Below are 17,245 nucleotides of genomic sequence, written 5' to 3'. Positions count from 1 at the left end.
GATTCAGACACTTAACTGACTGAGCCACTGAAGGGTCCCTTGAGTAGAACTTTAAAAAATGAAAATTATGTAAATGAACACCCATATGTTTAGCTATCATATTTAATGAGTTTTATTTTTAGCTGACATTATATGGGGCCCTTACTGATTTTTGGATAAAACCTCATGTGAATTACAGCATTTGAAGTTTACAATAACTTTAGGTGTTAGGTTCTATTATTTTCATCCATATTTTAGAAATAAAACAAATGTTTAATTCAGGTGACAAAGCTAATATGGAATAAAACTGGGATGGAACCCAAGTGTTTTGGACTGCCAAAGCCTATTTTCCTAACCAATTATGCAATCTTGTTAATTTCTACTTTTCACTCTAGAGCATGGGTTAGGAAAACTATAGCCCATTCATCAAATCCGGCCTGTCACCTGTTTTTATAAAGTCTTATTGTAATATAACCACACCCATGCTTTGCCTATGGCTTATATCTGCTTTTGAGCTATAATGTTCGAGGTAAATAGTTGAAACAGAGACAATTCGGCCCACACACCCTAAAATATTTACTCTCTTTGATCATTTGTGGAAAATTTTGCTGACCCCTGCTCAAGAAAATAACCTTATTACTAAGTTTTGAGGTCATGGTATACTCAGATACTTTTAAAGCTTTTATTACGGAGTCAAATCAAAAACATTCTTTTTATTGCTCCCTCAAACTTTTGTTATCCTGCAGATAGCAATCTTTGGTCATGGTTTAAAAAAAAAGTCTTTAAACCAATCTCCTTTGTGAAGTCTTTCCCATACTCAATCATACTTACTCCCTTTTCTGTGCTCCTACCTCAATTACTATAATTATAGTACTTATTGCAGCTTGATTCCCATAATAGTTACTAGTTGTGATTCCCCTAGGATCCAGCAAGTGCTAGGCCTGAGTAGATATTTACTTAATAAGCATTTACTAAATACTTTCTAAGTGTCAGTATTCTAGACACTGGAGCTATAAAAGCGAATATGGCAACTTTTAATTAATATGTATTCTATATAATTAGGTACAAATATAGAAAAGGAACTGATTGTGAAGTCTGGGGCTAAGGTCCCTGCAACAGCTGCAACAGAATCACCAGAAGTGCTGGGGTACCTCCAGATTTACTGCATCAGAATCTCTGGAGGTGAGGCCTAGTAATTTGTTCCTAATCAGCACTTCAGATGATACTTAAGCAGTAAAGTTTGAGAATCACTGCATCAGCAGATAGGAAGGGCTGTTTCTAAATGTACAAATATTATGGTAAGATATGATCTCTCTTAATACAACCAATTTCTGTCAAAATATGATCTTCTGTTGTTTACTTCTTCCTTCCAAAACATTACTAGACATACTTAACTGGGAACTTGGACATTGCTCCCATCTCTTACTAAACTTCTCTTTTATACCATTGCAACCCTGGACCTGGCACAGATCCTGGCACACAGTAGGTGCCAATAATTTGTGTTCAACTGTTGAATATCCAAAGCAAAACCCTTCATGTTGTCCGAATATGTAGCAAATAGGAGTTTTTCCAACTTTATAATGGAATGGTATGAGGATCATTTGAGTACAAGGAAGATCACATATCCAGGCAAAAGTTTGGTCAACCTATACCTCGTTTTCGTCCCTCTAAGAATGCTTCCTTCTAGCTTTCAGGGCCACTACCCTTGTAGGGAATATCAACCTCCCTCTCAAGGCTAAACTAAACCAAGCAGAGCCAAGTGGACTAGTGGAAAAGGTCAGGCATTATGGATTCTTCTTCATTGTAGATAATCTCTTTCTAGAGGCTTTAATCTGCAGAAAGCCCTGGAGTACATTTTTAAAAGGATTACCTACCTAGAGGATGATAGATACTCAAGTATCTACAATGAGAGGTTTATAACAATGGACTCTTGCTATGCCTGACATAGATCTATCCCTCCCACTAGAACTCTGAATTATTTTGCTGGAGGCTACAACATTCTGAGCAGTTTGTTGGGAGTGGATGGGAGGTGGGGATAACTCACCCATACAAGCTTAGCAGAGCTGAGCTGCAGCTTGTTGGGCTAGCCTTTGATGCAGACTGGTTGGACAGGTTCTGGATCTACAGAAGAACCGGTTTGACTGGCCTGTTATGCCAACATATTCTGGTTTGAGTCCATGTTCCACAGACGGTAGAAACCTGCCCAGCCAGTTAAATGAAAGGCATATTAGGTTATCCATTGCACACTGTATATAGCTTAGATGCAGCAGGAGTCTTCCACATAGCAGTGGTGTCTAGCAAACTCTAGCGTGGTCCAGAGAGGGGGCTTCCTCTCATCTACTGTTTAAGTTCGTAGCTTCAGAAGTCAGAAGTGAAACACCTTGTGCTTTTGACCCAGAGCAGAGGTTTTCTAAAAAAATTGAAGGGTAAGTTAATATATTTTTTCTATTTCTCAATTGTCTGTGCACCTTAACTTAAGGTTAAATTAAGAAATAATGTTTAAACAGATATCTATTTTTAACATGGTAATACCTAGATTATACCCTTCATGTCAAGTTGGTTAGATATTTTTTTATAGTATTTATATATATTCATTGATTTGTTTAAATAAAAGTTATTTAGTATATAATATACTATACTTTCACTATACTTTTTTGTAAGTTAGGCATGGCTATAGTCATGAAGAAAGCTGGGTTGAATAATTTTGCTAAATCTAATTCACCTATTAATGATTTATCTTAAGCCATCTACTTCTTTGATAATATACTATCATGTTTTATAGGCTGTTGCTATATGGTAACAATTTTATATGGTAAATCTAATTGTGGATACAATAATAATTGCCTTTTTAAGGCATAAAAAAAAAAAGTGTTGGCCTGCTTGGTGATCTTAAGTACATTAGAGGAACAATACACAGTAGGAATTGAGGAGTGTGAAAAACAAAGATTGTGGAATCTGGTAACTGATTAACTATTGGAGCTCAAAAGCACTTGCTGAGCTGAATAGAAAGGAATGAAGACAGGTTTTGTCATGCCTATTAGGTCTGAAAAACTTAAGTTAAAGAATATTTGGATCTTCCTTTAATTTATATTTTAAAATAATTCTTTACCCCTCTCTTTCCCTGATGTAATTAATTTAAGTTGTTGTGTCATCTAAAATCAAAGTTACCAATCCCTTTATATTTATTTTGGCATACCAGACTACCCCCTTAGTTATTAATATTGGATTGAATTGAATGCACATATCTTCTGGGCATTCAGTTAACATAGCAGCTGACACATGAATTTATCTGGGAATTAAAACGACTTTTTAAACAGAATTATACTGAATACTTTCCTGTCAAGAGCTATCAGTAGGTCAACTTAATATGACTTTGTCTTAAAATGAGCAAGACTGATGCATCTTTTTTTTCATTGTCCCTAGAGTCCTCACTGTGTCATTATATTCAAACTCAAAGACTCTGTTTCTTTAGGATGTTAATAAAGAATTTTAAGGTGAGAAATATGTTCAGATGAGATATCATTTTTTTGCAGGGAAGGTCTTGGATGCTTTTCAGTCCTATTCCAAGGCAATTCTGCACAATACTTCTGCAAATTGAGCTGAACTTCAAAAAAGTTATGCAATGTTGAATCTGCATAAGGAATATGCTGATTCAGCAAACCCAAATTAATTTTATTCAGTATAAACTGTATTCTGACAATTTTGGGGGGAGGATATGGATCAAAATTTTTAGTTGGTTGAATGTTTCTCTTTGCAATCAGTTTTCAGGCAAGATATACATATATGTCAATAGAGTATACTTTTAGAGTTTCTGGTAAGTATATTCTATATAGTAATTTAAAATTCTTAAACTATGCTGTGCTTAAAATACAGGGCTTACTCTTTTTTTTTTGTTTTTATTTTTCAAGTTTATTTATTTAAGTAATCTCTGTGCCCAATTTGGGGCTGGAACTCAGGACCCTGAGATTAAGAGTCACATGCTCTTCCGATTGAGCCAGCCAGGTGCCCCCAGGGCTTACTGTTTAAAGATAAACTTATGTGGGGATTCCACTTAAGTGGATTTATTTAGTGAGCATTTTTTTTTAAATTTTTTGTTTTCAACGTTTTTTATTTATTTTTGGGACAGAGAGAGACAGAGCATGAACGGGGGAGGGGCAGAGAGAGAGAGAGGCACAGAATCGGAACCAGGCTCCAGGCTCCAAGCCATCAGCCCAGAGCCCGACGCGGGGCTCAAACTCGCGGACCGCGAGATCGTGACCTGGCTGAAGTCGGACGCTTAACCGACTGCGCCACCCAGGCGCCCCTTTAGTGAGCATTTTTTATGTTTATGGTTTTGAGGAAAGCTATTCAGAAACCAGGTATATATTTCATATAAAATCTATGCGTAAAATTTCAAGCCTAACTACACTTTGGAAAAGGATTCTACAGCTTTCATATAATAGAATTCCCAGTTTCAAATATATGAAAGTCCTATTGAATATGACCTTTATGTATTCCTGTAAATTGATCCCTTTAAAACAATGATACAGTGTGATGTTTTGGTTAAAATTAAGGACATATGGATTTATAAATCAATTTAGGCACCTGTAAATGTGTGTGTGTGTGTGTGTGTGTGTGTGTGTGTGTGTGTGTGTATTTTATACAGCCCTACGTTATTTCAGGGCCCAGGTCAAAAAGTGTTCTTTAAAAATCTTTATTCTTTAAATTTAGTCAGGGATGCATTCCTTTGTCCTTATTCCTAGCTACTTCGTTTCACACAATGACTCTTTTTGTCAACAATGCTAGCTATTCGTAACAACTGCAAACTCTTTCCTTCTTGAATATCTTCATATGTTTCCTACCAAAACCACTTAGAATCATGACATTTTTAAGCTTGAAAAAGTCTTAAAGAATAACCAATCCATCCAACTCCTCAGTTTTCAGTTGAATGAAAAGCCCAAAAATGAAGCTAAATCACTACTATAAAATCTAAAGGTAGAGCTGGGACCAGAACATCCCAGTTTTCTGAATACCAGCCCAGACTAATATTTTTCACCATCCTACAATGACTCATCTGAATACTACATGAAATCTAATCTGTTTTCTAAAAGAATTGTAAAAAGGTAAAATTGTGTTGTATAGTTATACTAACGAGTCTTTGCTGATTCATTCTATAAACAATAAAAATGTTTATTAGTATATATGCATATATACATATATATTTTGTGTTGTTTTAAGAACTCTCATATAGGTATAATTTAGGATTTACCTAAGAAGTTAGTACATCTAAAATTTGATTTGAATTGATGGGAAAAGTTCCATGAAATTATAAAGATCAGAATTGCAGGATTCAAAATCCATTTTAGAGGTGACAGAACCTGATCTTTTAGGGGGTGAGTTCTTAAGACAGTGCTTTGTATGCAAAGTGCTCAAAAAATGTTTTAAATGTTTTTAACTTGAGCAATTCCAAGGAAATGGGACCAGAGAAAGCTTTAGAACCAAAGGCTCAAAAATTCCATTTCTGATTCCTAGAACTAAATATTAATTCTCCTCATCCCCTTATTTTTTCACAGGTAAAATCCTACCTGAGGGATGCTACTCAACTTTGGTAAATTTAGTTTAGTCCAAGTGGACTCTGAAAAATAATCACTTCCACTTGTTTCTCATTTTCACAATCAAGAGAAAAGGTAGTATACTAAAAGATACATGGGCTTTTGAGCCAAAGTAAGATGGATTTGAATACTGGCTGCTACAAACAAGTTTATCCTTGGGGATTATTTAACTCTGACTTCTCTTTTCTCCATCTGTAAGTTAGGAAGTAATACCATTCTCTCAGTTGTTGGGAGAATTAAATGAGATATTGTACTTAAAACACCTAGCATAGTCCCTAGAACACAGCAGATGCAACAAATGTCAATACCCTTCCTACCTCTTTAATAAAATATATAATAAATTTCAACAAACAGCTTATGTAAAAGAAGTGAAAGCTTAGCTTGGAATATACAATTTATTTTTGTCAGAGACACAAAAACTAAATTAGCAACTGTGGAAAGTGTCAGGGAGTTAGACCTTCCTCTGCCCTATGCTCCTTCTAGCTGGACTTAGAATCAATTGACATAAGACAGATCAACAGGAGAAAGTAAAATTTAATAGGCATTTGAGAAATCCACACAGACTTGAAGTTCTGAGGGAAATGAGTCAACAAAAAGCTTATAAGAGCAACAAGATGAGTAGGGTTTGAGGATACAAAGGGGAGGAAGGCCAATAACAAGAAGTTAAGGAGCTGTTTAGAAAAACAAAGGTTGCCTTATTATGTAGATAGGTCCCTTAGGTAAAGGAGAGTCTCAGTTAAGAGATCAAAAGTTGCATGCTCTACGGACTGAGCCGGCAGCCCTAAAATTTCAAATTTTGATCATCTATACCAAAGGAAGGAACTGTGGCAGGGATAGTACAAACTATACCTTACTTGTGCCTCATATCTAGGTTTTTCAAAGACATTTCATATCTATTTATATCTATTATTTTATATCACATCAAATTAGTTGGTCAAAGATTTCTATATGCTCTAGGATTGTGTTGTTTCTATACCAATTAAATTATTTCTTAAGGGCTATAGAATATGTTTGTTCTTCCAAAAGAGTCTCTTCCAAATTAAATTTATTGTAAGTCAATATTAAATTACATTTCATTCTCTTGATAGTAAATAATGATACAGAGATTGAGTGCAAAATGTGTTGGGTATAAGATATAAGAAGGAATAGGATTTAACATTTTCTAAAAGTAATATTAAATTAATGACAAATTGATTAGAAGGTGAAGCCAATGAGCAAAGTTCACACATGAGATATTTCTGAAGTCAATATCATGGGTCAGAAGGGAGTTCAGAATAGTGTGACAAAACATTGTAAGAGCTGGCCGAACTAAAGTTGGGTGGATTGACACATATTCCAGTGTGTAAATAAAGAGCAGGAAATAGGTTATGACTTGATCTTAGAACCAACAAATAGATCCACTTATAACACAAACTGATCTTAGTAAGCTCTTACAATCAATTTTAATTTCCTGAAAGATGTTTAATTGCTATACAAATAAGCTTTAATAAGCTGTACATAATTTGAATTTATATCCATGGTAAATGATTTTTTTCTCTTAAAATGAAAAGCTTGTATGTAGATGGTATACCTAAAGACAAAAATATCACTTCACCAATTTAACCCACTAAGTATATAATATTCTTATTAAAACTATTTTATTAGATTTAAAAAATTAGCTTTATTTGACTACTCATTAAATTATTGTTTAATTTGCATATTTATTTTCATGTACTGAGAGTGGACTGTAAACAACTGAAAAGAAGGCAGCGAGTACTATAAATCTAAAATATATTTTAGGGGCACCTGGGTGGCTCAGCCGGTTGAGCACTGGATTCTTGATCTTAGGTCAGGTCATGATCTCATGGTTCATGGGACTGAGACCCTCATCAGAGTGCACTGACAGCGGGGAGCCTGCTTGGGATTCTCTCTCTCCCTCTCTATATGCCCCTCCCTCACATGCATACACACTTTTTCTCTCTCAAAATAAATACAGGTGATCTATATGGGATCGCCTGGATGATTCAGTTGGTAGAGCATGCAACTCTTGATCCTGGGGTCATGAGTTCAAGCCCCACATTGGACATAGAGCTTACTTAAAAACAAAAAAAAAGAATTATTTTGTGGGGGGCACCTGGGTATCTCAGTCAGTTAAGTGTCCAACTTCAGCTCAGGTCATGATCTTGCAGCTTGTGGGTTTGAGCTCCACATCAGGCTCTGGACTGACAACTCAGAGCCAGGAGCCTGCTTCAGATTCTGTGTCTCCCTCTCTCTCTGCCCCTACCCTGCTCACATCCTGTCTCCTCTCTCAAAATAAAAAAAATTAAAAAATTAAATTAAAAAAATTTCTGTATAAAATAGCCAATTTGGATAAATTAGCACTAACAACCAAACTTGCTATACATCAAAGACTAACTGGGAAACAGAAAATGTTATAGCCCATCGTTAAAGACATACAGGCTTCTGCACTGACAGCATGGAGCCTGCTTTGGATTCTCTCTCTCCCTCTCTCTTTTGCCCTCCCCTGCTTGTGTGCACATCCTTGCTCTCTCTCTCTCTCTCTCTCTCTCTCTCTCTCTTTCTCTCTCTCTCCCAAAATAAACAAATAAACTTAAAACAAAAAGACATACAGCCTTAAAAGTAATCAGAAAACTACTGCCTTAGAAATTCTGTATTACTGACAAAGTGAAAATATAACTTGCGTGGCAAATTTTTAGTTTCAAAGTTCTATCTTAAGCCTATTCTCCTGAAGGTGCTTTGCTAAATCATTACTACAATGATTTAGATTAGGATTAAGAAACACTTCCCTCTTGAAACATTAAGATATTTGATGTAATCAGTAATTTTATGTAGCTCACAGTATATTAATGAACAAGGAACAGTATTATAGAATTCTGTGATGAAGTTCTTTATAAAAAATTTACATTTAACATATACAGGTCTAAATTTGGAGGGTAGGGTCTCCTCACTGAAAGTAGATGGTAGAATCAGTCACATTTCTAAAAATATTAGTATCATAAGCAATTTTCAATAATGTGATAATTACTGAATGGTAAATACCATCTACATAGCATTTTAGAGAGTGGTTAAATTCTTTTCTAGTCACTTTCCAAGGAATTGTTTGACAAAATTTAAAACAAACATATGTTGCTCAGGAATAAGTATATGATTTTTTAACAATAATATCAGACTAACCACTGGAACCTGGCCACAGGCCACTGGAACCTGGCTACAGGCCATTTAGCAACAAAGGTTGTTTAGTCCATTCCAGCGCAATATCAGCCTCTTTTCCCACAGCTTGACTTGTTAAGATGTGAGCGTTTATACTTTGAAATGAGTGACATGTTGTTCTAGTTCCACCAGTAAGTGTAAATTAAACACATCTAGCATAAATGAAATTCTCAGCAGTTCATTGGTACCATAACAAACCACATGTTTGTACTAATGTTAAAGCCAATCAAGTAATATCAAGTCAAATTTTTACAGAGGACCCTGAAATTAAAATTAGGTTCTTTTTAATCTGACTGCCCAGTGTGTAGTTTATTAGCTCAGTTTATTAGAACATGTGATTAATGATATCATGGTACTAATTCAGTCCCTGTGGAGTAAATTGCTTTTCATTTATTTCTTGGTCACAGATTATCCTCAGCAGTATTATTACTGTAATAATGTATCAGTGCTTCTCAAAGTGTAGTCTGTAGACCATCTGACTCACCTGGAGGATGCCTATTAAAAATGCAGATTGCTAAACTCCATTCTAGACATATCACATTAGAATCTCTAGTGGGTAGATCCCATGAATCTACATATTTACTGATTTTCCAGATTATTCTAACGTCCAATAAAGTTTGAAAAGTGGCAAGAAAATATTCTCTTGCCTATAATAGACTGAGCAAGGCTGTATAATTTCCTTTAAATCAAATCGTTATTACTATCAGAAAAATAGCCTTGACTGTACAAGTTCCACCAGTCTTGGGTCAATATTAACATCCTCTCAAATTACTACATACAATTAATCTGACTGTCCCATCCACACATGCAAACTTTCAAAAGTTAATTTTTTTTTAAGTTTTTTAATGTTTATTTATTTTTGAGAGAGACAGATGCAAACTTTCAAAAGTTAATTTTTTTTAAGTTTTTTAATGTTTATTTAAATTTTTTTTTTTAACGTTTATTTATTTTTGAGACAGAGAGAGACAGAGCATGAGCGGGGGCGGGTCAGAGAGAGGGAGACACAGAATCTGAAACAGGCTCCAGACTCTGAGCTGTCAGCACAGAGCCCGACACGGGGCTCGAACTCACGGACCACAAGATCATGACCTGAGCCGAAGTCGGCCGCTTAACCGACTGAGCCACCCAGGCGCCCCTAATGTTTATTTATTTTTGAGAGAGACAGAGACAGATGCGAGTGGGTTAGGGACAAAGAGCGAAGGAGACACAGAATCCGAAGCAGGCTCCAGGCTCCGAGCTGTCAGCACAGAACCCGACACGGGGCTCGAACTTACGGACCATAAGATCATGACCCGAGCCGAAGTTGGACACTCAACCGACTGAGCCACCCAGGCGCCCCAATTTTTTTTTTTTTAAGTAGTCTCTACACCCAACACGGGGCTTGAACTCACAACCCTGAGATCAAGAGTAACATGTTTTACTGACTCAGCCAGGCAGGCACCCTGGAAATGGAAATCATATGTTTAACCTTTATCTCTTAGTTTGGGTTCTCCATGGAAAACAGAGCCTGAATCTTCCAGATTATGTGCAAATTGTCTATGTGAGAAGCCATCCCAGGGAATAAGAACTGGGGATTAGAAGAAAATGGGGAGAGAGCATCTTAGAGTGCTTCCTTCAGTACAGGCAAAATGGGACTCAATCCCAGGCCCTTGTTAGGAGCCATGAAGTCTTAGAAGACTGGAGAGAAGCATCTATCCACCAGTTCTGATTTAGGTTAGTTACGGGTTGCCTCATAGGTTGTTAATTTCTTCACACTTTCAGGCTATGCTTCTATTTCCGAAGGCTTCAGAGAAGCCCCCCAAGCAGAAAGTCAGGTGAAGGGCTGTCAGGTTTCACCTTTACGAATCTGATTGCCATTGGAATGTTATTGGACTGGCTAAAGCAAGCAGGGCCCAAGAGGAGTCCGGCACATCACTATTATAGGACAAATATGACCAAACTGATTTTTCCTTAATTTACCAATACAATTTTAACTAATATACTATGCAAGTAAAATAGATTTGCTGAAAAATGAGTATAGCAATTTCAAATGGCAAGTGAGGAACTTTAGCCTATTTTTGTCTGATGTATTTGATCCATTCCCACAAAACCTGAGATACATTGAAACTTGATCTTTTGTGAGAAAGGTATTTTCTAATAAACTACATTTCATTTCCTGAATTTGGCCACCAATTTTTAAAGGGCCAAACAGCACCAAATGAACAATTAATAGGTACTCTGTAAATACTTTTACATCCAGTATTTATCCAAAGGCTTTATCATTTAGTTTACATTGGTAAAATTATAGTAAAAACAGATTGACTACATTGGACTCTCAAGTAACACTTCTCATTACAGTGAAACACAGAAGTTTGAATAGTACAAGTTTGTGTTGGACTATGTCCAAGAGGGTCTGGTTGCAAGAACTAATTCATTATAACCTTTATGTGATCCTGGAGCATGGGTCTGAAGAATACATTAGAGGAAAGCTGTAGTCAAGTAGATTAAAAACAGGAAACTGAAGTAGCCAGTTATGATATGCTTTAATTGTGTAAATATATTAATTGTTGCATAATTATAAAAACTTAGTTTAGTGAAAATGAGGAAGAAATAGGTTTAAATTAAAAATAAATCTGATTAAAAACATATCATCTTTTCATTTAGCTTCAATTATGTTCAAATGGAGTGTCTGAGTTTTTAAAAATAACTCTCTTAGATTGTGGTTAAATTAGCTAATGAATTGATATGGGTAAAATACAGAAATTAGACTGAAGGGAATAGAAATAAAAGTGAGGACACACACTACTGAACAAAGGCCATTAAGAAGAAATAACTATTGTCAGAAGGAGTTATCAAATACACTCAGATCTTCACTAAATTAGCTCAGATCACAATCAACTTGATACCAACTCCCCCTTTCTTGCACCTGAAGTTCAGTAGATCATAAATTTCTATTAAGTAAATAATTTCTTACAACCACAAATTTCTGAAATACATGAATAAATTAGTGTCTCCTTTCTATACGATTTTGCAGTTGGGCTAGATGATTTTTAAAGTCCCTTGGAATATAATGGAAATACAACAATATAATAACTCTACCTGACTTATTTAAACTTAATTATGTGAATCAAATAAGATATGTGAAAGCACTTCAGTTGTAATATAATCCTTTCTATAATTATAAATCTGTCACAATTTGCATAGCAATTCAACAGTTTCACTACAATTACATAACTCAGCAATTGAAGAGATCTCTCTGATAAGCCGTAGTTCTTTTTTTTTTTTTTTTTTTTTTTATTATTTATTTTTGGGACAGAGAGAGACAGAGCATGAACGGGGGAGGGGCAGAGAGAGAGGGAGACACAGAATCGGAAACAGGCTCCAGGCTCCGAGCCATCAGCCCAGAGCCTGACGCGGGGCTCGAACTCACAGACCGCGAGATCGTGACCTGGCTGAAGTCGGACACTTAACCGACTGCGCCACCCAGGCGCCCCAAGCCGTAGTTCTTAAATCTATCTAGTACTAACAACAGTTTCTTACACTGTTTGGATACATTTATAATCATTTAATCCTGTTAACAATCCTGTATGTAAAATACCCAAGGTATATATTATCTTCGGATCGCTGATAAACAACTGAGGCATGGAGATGTTAAATTACTTGCTCAGTAGGATTATTAAAAATTAGAATTCATTCAACAAATTAGGTGGAGCTGCGGCTCATTTCCCACTGTCAACCTATACAAATACATTACTATATACTTACAGTTTCCAGAATTCACAATGATTTCCCATAGCAGAAACTTTGCACATGCCTTCGGCCTAGAAAGCCTTCTACCACTCTGCTCCCAATAGGCAAGTTGCTTCAAACTTCTAGAAGTCTTCCTTAAGAAATTACAGATATATTATTTCATTCCTATAATAATCCCTTCGGACACAGGTAAGTATGAATATTCTCATTTTTTGGTTGGGGAAGTAAGACTAGTCTAGGCAACATGCAGATTATCAGAGATAGGGCTAGAGTTTAAATCTTAACTCCTAGGTCCTATCTCTAGCTCAGGACTTGCATAGTCCCATAGGCCAGGAATATGGCTATAAGTCATCATTGATTATAGAACCTGGTGAGTTTTTTGGAGCATTTTCTGCTCTGCTCCCTTTGGAGATAATAACATAATTCAAGGTCCTTCAATCTATTTAGCTTTAAGCTTACTACATGGGAGAATCTAAAACTCAGGGCTGGGAAAGCTAAGAATGAACACTTGCTAACTCCATTAGAAGTCAATTTATATTCACCTCTCAAATGTCCACTATTTTTAAAAACTGTTTATTTATTTTTGAGAAAGAGATAGCGTGCAAGTAGGGAGGGGCAGAGAGAGAGAGAGGGAGAAAGAGAATCCCAAGCAGGCTCCGTGCTTGTCAGCATAGAGCCCAATGCAAAGCTTGAATCCACGAACCATGAGATCATGACCTGAGCCAAAATCAAGAGCCAGACATTTAACTGACTGAGCCACTAAGGCGCCCCTCAAATGTTCACTATTATAAGCCATGTAAAGGAACATGTATGCCATGATTTCTAGTAAGTACAATTATTAATGCAAAAAAGTCTAAAAAATGAACTGAGATTGGTCCATATAATAGGTGCTTCACTCCAACTCTGATTGAGAGAGCCCAATTTATTTTCCTTTTCTAAATTATGAGACTCAAATTGCTATCATATTTTAAAGCCCTTTCAGTAACCTTGTAAAAGTTTTCTGAAATAAACAGAAAAATGTACTGGGACTGCAAATTAGCCTTTAGGTAATAATTATCAAAATTCAGAAACTTTATTTGGTTATTTTCTCAAAAGTAGTTTCTAAATTAAAAAAAATAGAAAAGCACAGAATAAACTTTAAATAGATTTTATTATTCAAAAATAGCATGGTGTGGCCCCTGGGCAGCTCAGTCATTTAAGTGTTCAACTCTTGATTTCAGTTTACATCATGATCTCATGGTCATGAGATCGAGCCCTGCTTTGGGCACTGTACAGTGTGGAGCCTCCTTGGGGTTCTGTCTCTCTGCCCCCATCCCACTCATTCTCTCTCTCTCAAAATAAATAAATATTTTATTTATTTTTTCATAAGAAGTTTTCTTTTTTTTTTAAATATGTATTTATTTTTGAGAGAGAGACAGAGAGTGAGCAGGGGAAGGGCAGAGAGACAGGGAGACACAGAATCCAAAGCAGGCTCCAGGCTCCAAGCTGTCAGCACAGAGCCTGACATGGGGCTTGAACTCATGAACTGCAAGATTATGACCTGAGCTGAAGTTGCATGCTTAACCAACTGAGCCACCCAGATGCCCATAAATAAATACTTAAAAAAAATAATTCAGTTAGGTCTGTACATAGTTGCAAAGGAAATATTCTTGACTATAAAGGGTAATTTAAATTTTCCCTTTTTCTTTTTCTTTCTTTTTTAAAAATTTTTTGAGAGACCACCCATGAGTATGAGCTGGGAAGGCACAGAAAGAGAGGGAGGGAGAGAGAATCTTAAGCAGGCTCCTCACTCAGCTTGAAGCCTGAGGTGGGGCTTGATTCCAGGACCCTGGGATCATGACCTGAGCTGAAATCAAGAGTAGGATGCTTAATGAAGAATAGGATGCTTAACCAGGCACTCCTAAGTCTTCCCTTTTTTTATTAGTTTATATTTCAAATACCTTAAAGCTCTGACCATATGATTTATCACCCAACCCAGGACATTTTTGAGAGTAGACAGGAGCCTTGTTAGTAATTAAACCAGAACAATAGACATTAACCAGAACTATTGCTGGTAAGCCTAGGAGGGATATGGTCACTTTAGATAAGAAGCACATTAGATTTGTCTTAGTATCTTAAATAATCCTCAAAAAGAGTCACCAAAGATGTGAGGTAAATTCAAACATAATTTAATTTCACTAAACGTTTCTAATACTTCTGATTATAAGAAGTAAAATTGAAAAAGTATTGGCTAAAACTGAAGGTCTCCTTTAAGAACTAAATTCTGAATGTAAAACATTTTTGGAAAGGTAACTATCAAAGCTTCCTTAACCTCAGACTGACATATGGATTAGGAAAAGCGAAAAGCCGATATTTTAAACAGTCTATTTTTCTCATAGAATAGAAAAAATTGGGGCAAAAAAGGTCTGCCATTGTGTTTGAAGACATGTAATTTGTGAGGCATGAGTGCATTAAAGATCACAACTATTTGTCAGTATTGAATAAATTCATCAAAAATGGAAAAAATACCATATAAGAGGTGAATCATTAAATTTTTTAAGTGGACAAAGCAATGAATATTAAACGTGTTTGCTCCTGTGAGCCTATTAAGGAATGCTTTAACTAATAGAGTCCAACTGCCAGGGACTTATTCCTACAGTTACCCCTTTATATTTTTTTAAAATTTTTAATTAATTATTTACTTATTTCAAGAGGGGGGAGGGGGCAGAGGAAGAGAGAGAGAGAATCTTTTTTTTAAATTCATTTATTTATTTTCAGAGAGAGAGGGAGAGACAGTGTACAGGAGGGCAGAGAGAAAGGGAGAGAGAATTCCAAGCAGGCTCTGCACTGTCAGTGCACAGTCCAGGGTGGGACTCAAACTCACAAACCATGAGATCATGACCTGAGCTGAAACTAAGAGTCAGACGCTCAACCAACGGAGCCACCCAGGCACCCAAGAAAGAGAGAGAGAGAGAGAGAGAGAGAGAGAGAGAGAGAGAAAATCTTAAGCAGGCTCCATGCTCAGCACAGAACCTGACCCGTATCTGCATCCCATGATATGATCCTGGGATCACGACCTGAGCCAAAAGCAAGAGTTGAGGGGCTTAGTAGGTTGGGCATCTGACTTCAGCTTAGGTCATGATCTCACAGCTTGCGAGTTCGAGCCCCACGTCAGACTCTGTGCTGAGAGCTCAGAGCCTGGAACCTACTTCCGATTCTGTGTCTCCCTCTCTCTCTCTGCCCCTCCCCCACTCTCTCTCTCTCTCTCTCTCTCTCTCTCAAAAATAAGTAATAAAACATTTAAAAAATTAAAAAAAAAAGATTTGGACACTCAATTGACTGAGCCACCCTGGCACCCCCATAATATTTTCCATTTACATTACTGTAAATAAATACTGTTCCCACAGCTTCCATCATGGTAGCATTATACATATGTATACAGAATGCAAGTATAAAACTGTATTTACTGGATAAAAAGGTACATATTAGTTTCACAAGATTCTCAAAATAAAATCTACTTTTCTATTCTACTTTCTTAGTGATCAATCTTAAATTCTTTTATCATCTCCACAGCAGATAAATGTCAGTGTTAAGAGACAAGACCTAAGGGCTAAATAACAAAATTCCTGGGCTCTATAAACCCATATGCATAGGTATGAAATACTGCCAAGCAGCCACTGTATTATAAAATGGCTGACCTGTAAGAAAAAGAAACTCCTTTCCATTCATAATGAATGATTTTGCAGTAATAGATAGATCATTAACATTCTTGATCAGCCTGGCATTATTTAAACTAGGCAACTAAGCAAGGTTTATCATATACTGATTTATCATATACTGTATACAGTATATGATACGGTTTATCATATACTGTATCGGAATCTTTATCAAGTATAAAGGGTTCCTAAATTGGGCAAATTATATATCTAATAAAACTTTGCCCATTACTGATGTGAAATGAAGTAGCTAAGTGAATGATATTTAAGAACACAAATATCATTTTATAAACTATCAACTAGTTTATAAAAAGAAATGAAGAAGGTATATATAGCCATAGTAAAAGTCAAAATAAAGTTTCTTATATCTAAGTTAGAAGTTGGCCAGACTACATAAGGCTAATTTTTCTAATTGGAAAGCAATGTATAATTTTTAATGTTTGTTATAAGCACATTAATAACCACTTAAGACTGTTAAAATAAAAACTGTAATACTGACATCTTCTGAGAGGGTTAGATATATCTTTTAAAACAATTATAAAACTGTTCAACCCAACTGGAATCTTGCCACCCTCAATTCAAATCATAAACAAAACATTTTGTCACTTAGGGCAAGATCATCAACTGACATAAACTCTTATCCCTAAACAACACTTAGTAATTACTGTAAACAACTTAACAATTAAATCAAGTGTTCAAATTGACACAAATGCTGACAGTGAACATAATCTTCTTTTGTCTCAAAAGTTCCTTTCCCACTTCTCTCTCAAACAGCCTTTTGTCTTGTTTCTAATAATTCTAAATAGTTCTTACTAATTCTAAACAGTTTTAAAATAATTCTGGCTGTAGGTAGACAGCTCACCCTAGTTTATTAAGTATTGTGTGTCCATATTAGAGGTGCTGACAGTATTATGTAAATAATCATAATGGGTTTAATCACATTTAATTTTTTGCTTGGGGATATAGGCCCTCAATGTTGGGTCGGGGGAGGGGAATGGGGTGATGTGGGGAGTGGGAAAGACATGAGAAATGCCCAGCACA

At 36.0% G+C, this 17,245-nt stretch overlaps 1 protein-coding gene across 2 annotated transcripts in view; it reads left to right on the top strand.

Moving 5' to 3' along the window:
* The first annotated feature begins 2,228 nt into the window (after positions 1–2,228).
* The window catches only part of RBBP8 (RB binding protein 8, endonuclease), a 110,954-nt gene continuing 95,937 nt past the window's right edge, over positions 2,229–17,245 (top strand). For both annotated transcript variants that reach the window (XM_058692524.1, XM_058692523.1), the window contains exon 1: positions 2,229–2,405. The gene's annotated coding sequence lies outside the window, so the exon portion shown is untranslated. The remainder of the gene's footprint in view (positions 2,406–17,245) is intronic.

The sequence above is a fragment of the Neofelis nebulosa genome, chromosome 11, assembly GCF_028018385.1.
Source record: "Neofelis nebulosa isolate mNeoNeb1 chromosome 11, mNeoNeb1.pri, whole genome shotgun sequence".
In the NCBI taxonomy this organism is placed as follows: domain Eukaryota; kingdom Metazoa; phylum Chordata; class Mammalia; order Carnivora; family Felidae; genus Neofelis; species Neofelis nebulosa.
This window is presented reverse-complemented; position numbering and strand designations above follow the sequence as displayed.